We start from the raw sequence: 8,843 nt of genomic DNA, 5'->3' as shown, positions 1-8,843 counted from the left end.
TTGGAGCAATCAGGTACCGGTGTCTCGGGGGAACTTTGGGATTCCCAATATATCCGACTATTTCTTCCAATGTTGGAGTAAGTTCAAAATTTGAGAAATGAAATACGTTGTGGGCCGGGTCCCAAAATGTAACCAACGCCTTTATGATGTCCCCCATAGGATTAATCTTCAACAACCCAGTGAGGCCTCCCAAGTATTGATTGACCGTGTCTTGTCCAGATTTATCCAAATCATCCCACCACATATGCAACTCCAAAGGGATCTTGTTCACGACTGTTATTGGCAAATTCTGACTTGTGCTCATTCTGCACATTTATTAGGGTGGTTAAGTTAAAATCACGATTCAATTGACTCAAAAACAAATTGACACTTTTTTCATTCAAAAATAAAATCCGATTTTGCAAATACGGCCTTTTAGCACCTCGGAGTCGAAGATTTTAAGGCTGTATTGGCTAATCGGTGAAAACCTTGAAAAAATGACCACAGGTGGCTGTTCTTGCAAAGACAGCCTTCCGGCGCCCTTTTTAGGAACCTTCGGCTATTTCTGACAAGAATGGCATCACCCTAACTATTTTTAAATAATAGTAAAATTTTTGTTCTTTTGGGCTATTTTTGCAAAAAGAAGTTGGACACGATGAGAGTTGCCTACGTATCTCACCCCCTGTGAGAATCAAACTGGCGTAGTTCGGGAAAATTTGTCAAAATAAAACCAACTATTCTTCCTTTCTAAAACACAAAGATTTTCCCTTTTTATTCTTTTCTTTGAAAACTACAAAATTCTCTTCTTTTTTTCAAAATTTCGGCAGAGTTTCGGTATGTTTTGGGACATTGGTTTTTCAAAATAGACACTTATGCCTCTCAACCATCCCATTAAACCTTCTGATTTTTTCTTATAAGCCGGTCAACATGCAAATCCTAAGCAAATGAATGCACAAGTAACAAGTAAGATGCATCATAATGGTCTTTATATTTTGGGTACACCTGTCCTAGATAGACCCAATCCCTGTGTTGAGTCTCCAAAGTCAAAAAGCACATGATGCAAACAAATGTTCCTACTAGGGATCCGGCATGAGGCTGAGTTATTCTAGGTTCAAAACCTGGGTATTTGTTCTAGACTGTGTACTCAAGTGGATAACTCGAGCCGAGCAGGGGGCTACGTACCGGGAATCAAAAAACCATCCGGCTTAGTAACTTGTCCGAGCCTCTTTCTTATTTCAAGGTATGACATTAACAGAATAGGGAGTCTCGACCAGCGAGCACATCTCCGAAGATGACAAGAGAAGGGTTTCGTAGCAGTTTATATACAGTTCAGATAATATCAAAGCGGTAAAGAGCAGCACTTAGCACATTAGGCCCAAACATGTGATAAAATCAGATAACAGATAAAACCAAATATAACAATTCATCTAAGCTCAAATTCTGAACCCTGAACCAGAGATTCTAGGTTCGATCCTCAGCAGAGACGCCAGAACTGACACACCTCCTTTTTCACCTACACCCCGGAAGGGTATAACGAGAGTTTTTCTAATTAAAGGACAATCGAAACGGGATTGTTTATTAAAAGATTCAGAGTTGCCACTTGGGAGATTTATGATGTCCCAAGTCAACGGTTTAAAATCCCGAATCGAGGAAAGGTTGACTCTGTATTACAGTCCGCGAACAAAAAATCCGAGTAAGGAATTTTGTTAACCCGGGAGAAGGTGTTAGGCATTCCCGAGTTTCGTGGTTCTAACACGGTAGATCAACTGTTATATTCGGCTTAATTATCTGATTTTACTACATGTTTTAACCTATGGTTCAATTTTAACTTTAGCCGCTTTAATTAAGTTAATTGAAGGAAGATTGTAACGTCATTTAAAATATGTCTTGAACCACGTCACATAAATGCATCGGTAGTCTGTAACACATTTTATATAACATTGTTGAGATTGGGATTTGGGTCACATAAATGCGCACCCGAGTTTAGGAAGGTAAATTATTAAGATAACGCGCCTAAAGCAACTACGCATTTGCAACTTTGCGAGGGCCATGGAAGTTCAACTAAATGGCGCACCTCGAATTCTAGGGGTCAAAACGAAGTTAATCAAAATGAGGGCCTTGCAATTGTCATTTGTTCGCACATCTCGACTTCCAATTTTAAAAGGGAATTTCAGCTATACTTAGAGGGCCATAAACTATTTGATTTCGAATGGCACGCTTCCACGAATTAAACTAACTAAATAAGTTTTAAGGGAATTATAGCTACTTGTTAAAACACAACTGAATTTAAATTGTGAATCTAAAGGGTTAAGACTAAGTGAAAATTACTCCATTTTGTTTCAGAACTTGGGTTTGGCCTAATGTGAGGCCCAGCAATTTACTAAACCCACAAGCTGCAAAAATTGAATCTCCACAGCAAATTTCAATGAGCCTATGTAGGAAGCCCAACTTATCAATCATGTACAAGCTGGGTATCAATGGGTTTCGCGCGTCGGACCCAGACTACAGCAGAAAACGTCCAACTTTCTTAAACAAAATAGAGGGATTTAAACATCACAGATCCGAAAACTTGGTATCGAATAATCATCAAAGTTAAACCTACAATTGCTAAGTGTTGAAGCCACGATTGAAATTGACTGAAACCCCATTCCCAGGTCATTATAAGTTAGCCACATGCGTATTGTTATTCATTTACACTTCAGAAGCTAAAAATCCTAGAAAACCTTAATTAGAGAATCATGATTCACATCACAGCTTACTAATATTACAAACCAGACCTAAAACATAAACAAAAGAATAACTATGATGAAAGCGAAATTAAACTATTCTACAACGTCTAAAGATTTTCATGAAATCAGTAACAACGCTTCAGAGACAAGGAAGAAGAAAGGAGAATAAGACTAAGTTATGAACAAAACAATGATGTGATTGCTTCAAATTCCCATTTCCATTTTTCTTCAACTTGAGCATCAAGTTATATGAGTTTCAGGACATGTACCTGGAAATGAACCGAAATAAGAGGTGAAGGGTCAACAGTAGCAATAGCAGAAGTCAGCACCAGCAGAACCAATTTCAAATAGAAAAATGATGTGCAACAGTCCAAAAACCATTTTCAATCGAGCAATAACCACAGTGAACTTCAAACCAGACTTTTAAAACACAAATTCAGTCCATGTCTACCCCAAATGACTCAGAAATTGTTTCAGAAATTGAATACTCCAGAAATCACAGAAGAAGTTCAATGGAACAGTGATTTTTATGAAAATTTCTAGTTGTTTGGTTTATGAAATAGTAAAATTTCTGCAGCTTCTGTATTTTCTGGAGTTCCAGCTCTCAAAACTCAAACATCAGCTCTAACTAACAATGCCTTTTATAGGCAAGCTACTAGGGCAACCTCAAAGAGTTCAAAATTGCACTTAAAACCTTCTGAAATTTTCATTTTAGCTTAGAAATCCCTAGTTAAAATCTAGAAATTCACTTTAATCCCTACCCCCAGCTTCATGGAAGCTTCTTATTTATTTTACACTAAAGATTCCTTAACTACAATCCCCAAATTACCCTTTAAGGTCCTGTTAATTACCTTTGAAACCTACCCCAAATGGGTCATGGGTCGAGTGAACCAATGACCTGAGCGCCAAATTGAATGGGTTGTTCTTGTGCAAATGGGTCATAGCCAACCCAGAACCTAAACGACACAACTAGTGAAATGTAAGCACACGCTGAAATGGTTCAAATAATTAAAAATCTATACCAATTGATTTAGTAACTTGAAATAACCAACTGATGAGCCTAAAACTAGATTACTGCTTAATTAACACGGAAAGAATTAACTAAATTGTCAAACCAAACTAATTAACCAATCAAGACAGGACTCTTAATTACTCATGCATGTAATCAAAAATAAGAAAGAAACTAGAAGAACAGAAGGAACAGAAAGAAAACAATGAAGGAAAAACCAAACAAAAGAAGATTAATCACAGACAAAAAAGAAATACCTTCTCCAACTCGGACCAAGAAAAAGGCAACTCAAATCTTCAACTCTTTGGATTCCTGGTCCAATCTGATATTAATCGCATGTTCTCATAGAGAACAAGTGAATAAAATCATTTTGGACCAACATCGTCCGCAGAATCTCGATTTTGACTTTTAAGGCTCAACTTGTGATTTAATATTCGAAGAGTCTCATTAGGATCCGAGGGTAGTGGGTTGGGTATATGGGATGAGGAGGTCATGGTGGTCATTTAGTGTTGATTTGGTGGGAAAAGGGGTCGGCGCCGCCGGTGGGTGTGGTGGAAAATATGGCGGCGGGTAGGGTTTTGGAAACTAGTTCTTGTCCGTTGGATTGGGAACTATCAACGACTCAGATCAAGCCTGATGAAACGACGTCGTTTTGGCTTTAGGGTGGGGCAGACCAGGTTAGGGTACGAGTTTGGGCTGAGATTTGGGCAGGTTTGGATGGGTTTCGCATTGGGCCTGGAAAGAATTAACATAAGTGGCCCAAAATCAGCTCATCTCAATTAATTCATTTTTCTTCAAAATTCTTTTTTTCTTTTTCTTTTGTTTTTTTAAAATTAAAATTAAAACCTAAATTAAATCCTCAAACTAAATTAACCTGAAAAAATACTAATTAAAAATAAAAATTATCACATTTAATTAAAAACAAACTAAAAGAAGAACTACTCAAAATCAAAGTAAAAATCAAAATGTGCAAATTAAACTATTTTTGTGATTTTCCCTTTTTATAAAATAATTTAATTACCAAATAATTCTTAAAATGAAAAATTAACTCCTAAATGCACATGCAACGCATTTTTTGTATTTTTCACTAATTAAAATGCTCAAACAAAAATGCAAACAATTAACAGAAAATGCCACAAAAATCCACAAAATTGCAAACACTAAAAGAAATTATTTTGTTTTGAAGTTATGGGAGTAATTGATATAGGGCAAAAATCACGTGTTCACAAAAAATAGTAACAATCAATAAGAACCAAAACAGTAGATATCATTATAGAAGATATGTTGCTACCACACTCCACAAATAGAAAGCAAAAATAATCAAAACATGAGCAATAAGAAAAAGAAATCCCTAATCTAGATCATTGATGGTACTAGACAGGTTCAGGAGATAAAGGCTAGAATTGCTAAGGCTTGGGGGAGCTAGAGGGTTGGTTTTGGGCTTGGAGAAGATTCAACATATTGTGAAGAATGTCGTCATTCTTCTCCTTTTCCTTGTAAGCTTAGTTCTGAGAGCATCCCTCTCAATTTCAACCTCTGCTAAGCGAGCCTTCAACCTAGCTATCTCAATATCCTTGGCCTCACTTTCCTGAACTAAAGCCCTGACTTTACTGTTGATAAGTGTCTTATTGGATGCAGGTTCATCTGGAATGGCATTGACTAGATAGTCACAAGCAATCAGAGTATTAATTCCAAAGTAGTCCTTGCTTGTGGCCATTTCCCATTTCTTCAGAGGCACCTTGCATCGATCCAGTACACTAGTCAGAATACAGCCATAGGGGGTGGCATGGGTCTTGGAACCATTAATAACCCTGTCCAGTAGCTTGATGATGAATGCGGGACAGTTGATTTGCCTTCCACATTCAAGGCACTCCATGAGAACTAAGTCCATATAGTTAGAAATATGACTTCTTTCCTGCTTGGGCAGTAGGCACTTGTTGACAAACTCAAAGAGGACTTTGTGATGTGGCTTCATTTTACTCTTGTGCACAAACATGACCTCATTCACTTCTTCAACATCACAGAATCTCCTAGTGATTTCAAGGGTAGGAAGAAGGAAATCCACACTTGGCCATCTTTGCATGGTGTAGTCATCATAACCCTCAGCAGGGATGTCGAGAATCTCTACTGGCTTCTCTGCATCAAATGTCACTTGAACTCATTTTACTTGGCTGGTGACTATGCCATCTTTTGACTTCAGCATTTGTCATGAATTCAATGATCTCATTGTCACACATCTTTTTTACCATCCGAAGGAAGATATAAGGGAGTTTTTCCAATTGAAATGACATTATTCGAAATGGGATTATTTTATTTATTCAGAGTCGCCACTTGGGATAATTTATTTGGTGTCTCAAGTCATCGGTTGATTTTAAAGTACCAAATCGAGAAAATTTTGACTTTATTTTAAAAGTCTGCGAACCAGAAATTCTAAATAAGAAATTTTGTTAACCCAGGAGAATGTGTTAGGCATTCTCAGGTTCCGTGGTTCTAGCACGGTCGCTTAAACTATTTAAATTGGCCTAATTATCTGATTAATTATATGTTTTAAAACTTAGTAAATTTTTGACTTTATAACCGCTTTTTAATAATTTTAAACGTTTTTAGGATTTATGAAATTATTTCTTGAACAAGTTACGATTGTCGTACACTTGTTTATTTTGGAACACACCGTGAACCACACTACATGAAATGCACCCGTAATTTACAAACGTATTTATTTTATTAATTTTTCAAAGTTGTTATGACCGGGTTACATGAAATGCACCTCCGATTTTGGGAATTAGGTATCAGGACTATGTCATGGGAACCGTACCCATAACCATGATGATTTATTATAAAACGTGCCTAAAGCAACTACAATTTTAGTAGCAACGTTTGTGAGGGCCATGGATGATTTAATTATTTATGGCACACCTCAAACCTTTTCTATAAGGACTAGCTCTTGATTCAATTTATGAGGACCATGAATTATGGGTTTTATTTGGGCATGGAATGCCTCAAATTATTTTAAGAAAAGGAGTTTATATATATTTTAAAAAGGCAAACTAAAGGTGCTCCTATTTTTATCTAATCTAAAGTTAAGTATTACAACCACGTCATGGGAACATTACCCGTAGTTGTGATGATTTAATTACGCGTCTAAACCAAACTACGCATGTAATGGTGGCAAACCTTCATTATATGGCTAGCTGGTACCAATTACCCAACTCTATTTCAACTAAAAAAGGGTCACGTTAGACTTGATATAAGTGAACAAATAATGCAAATCCAAGACTTGAATAAAGAAAATTTATTTCTTCCTTGGTGTTAAAAGGAAACAACCAACATAATAGCCTTTGACATGTACAGTAGGTTAATATTACAGAAACAAACAAAACAATAATTTAAAATCTACAACAACAATTAAATCTAAAGCAAACGGGGTCAGCTATACTAATTAAATTACCAGCATCACCTCTTGACATGAACTTTGTTGTGTAGCATTTCCAGTTTATGAAGAAACGTAACTTAGCCATACAATTACAAGATTCAGAAACATAATATTGTATAATTAAGCCAATCGTTGAAATAGTTATATAATTAGGTCCAATTCTTTTTTTTCAATTAACAAATATGGCTCCTTCTCTCTTTAAGCAGACTTCAAAGAGGCTGTCTCAAGCAAAATGAAACACGCTCAACAATCGAACTAAATGATAACGGAATTTTACCAACAACAAATCATCAAGACTATTAAACACAGAATATCACAATAAACTTCACACCAAACAAAGCCAACAAAGATTATACCATTCGTATTAAATCTGAAAAATTGAGCTCTACAACAAGAAAATCACTGAGCAAACAAACATACCTGGAAATCACTTATTGCTTAAATGTCAAATAAAGACCAAAAGAACAAAGAAGAAGTTCAGTAGATCAGTAGCACAAATTCCAGAAAATTGAAGGAAAGAGTAGAAATTCGAATAACTTTTTTTAGATCTGGATTTCCATGGCGTCTGATTTATTTTGTACCTGGTAGAACAAAATCTTTTGTCGGAGAAAGCTCTTAGCCAAGAAATGAAAATGAGAGTCTGATTTTTGCTTTCAGGTTGATGGTTGACTGAGGTTTTGAAAAATGGGGATGTTCATCTCTAGATGAAAGTGAAGAAGAAGCCTAAAATGGTAGGGGTTCGTCGTTTTCTTTTTGGTGGGTGTAACAAAAGGGGGCCTGTTTTTGTTCCCTTCTGTTGTTCTTAGGTTGAAGACGCAAGGAATGCGCCGTTCCCTGTGTGTAGGGATCTAAGGGTAAGGTCTAGCCCCAGATTTTAGGAAAGTGCGGTTTGAAAGAGACGGGTTGGGCCAATCCGGGTTATGGGCTGGCGGGACAATTTGGTTTTTGGCTGGGTAGGAAAATTTGGGCTTAATTTGGGTACAAGAACTAACCCAATATCCAATTAAATTTTTCCTTCAATTTCTTTTTCTTATCTTTTTCTTTAATTAAAAATCCTAAAATTAAAATCCTAGATTATCTAAAAATGTGAAATTAAACATAACTAAATAATTACAAAAATTATAAAAGCTACTTAATCCAAAATTAAAAGAGAAAATTCAATAAAAGGAAAAAGTGTAAAAATGAAGCATTTTTGGTAATTTTCATTTTATAAAACAAATAATTATTAGTTAATCCTAAAAATGTAAAAATAAAGCATAAGTGCATTGCATGATATTTTTGGTATTTTTCATGATTTAAATAAAAATCAAATATGCAAAAAAATGCAAACAATTAATAAAATTCTACAAAAATTTCTAAAATATGGCAAATAATTAAAAAAATCTATTTTCTTGGATTATGTACGAGTAATTCATATATGGTAAAAATCACATGATCACAGCTGCCCCTCTTTGCTCGAAAACATGAAGAGTTTTCGGGCAAAGATAAAGTGAGCAATTACGAGCAATTTTTGCCCGTTTGAAACTCCATTTAGAAGCATTTTGAAAAGGTTTGACCAAATCTTGCTTCGGAGGTTGCCTACATATCTTTGGCTATAAATGAATCAGGTCGGTGTAGTTCTGGAAGTTTTGGTAGCTGGGACTACCGAGAAGCTGTGATTTCACTGTTGTTGTAGTTGTTTCTGCTTGCTGAG

The 8,843-nt window shown here is 35.9% G+C and overlaps 1 long non-coding RNA gene across 3 annotated transcripts; it reads right to left on the bottom strand.

Moving 5' to 3' along the window:
• Positions 1 to 2,605: 2,605 nt before the first annotated feature.
• On the bottom strand, positions 2,606 to 7,997 carry LOC107807739 (uncharacterized). 3 transcript variants are annotated; one of them, XR_001652973.1, is made up of 3 exons: positions 7,571 to 7,997; positions 3,975 to 4,452; positions 2,606 to 2,977 (listed from the first exon to the last, which is right to left on the bottom strand). It is a non-coding gene; the product is annotated as an uncharacterized LOC107807739 (long non-coding RNA). The 3 variants fall into 3 exon arrangements; XR_001652972.1 differs by lacking the exon at positions 3,975 to 4,452 and adding an exon at positions 3,560 to 3,664; XR_001652971.1 differs by lacking the exon at positions 3,975 to 4,452.
• Between the last annotated feature and the right edge of the window lie 846 nt (positions 7,998 to 8,843).

Source organism: Nicotiana tabacum, chromosome 5 (genome assembly GCF_000715075.1).
Source record: "Nicotiana tabacum cultivar K326 chromosome 5, ASM71507v2, whole genome shotgun sequence".
NCBI lineage: Eukaryota > Viridiplantae > Streptophyta > Magnoliopsida > Solanales > Solanaceae > Nicotiana > Nicotiana tabacum.
This window is presented reverse-complemented; position numbering and strand designations above follow the sequence as displayed.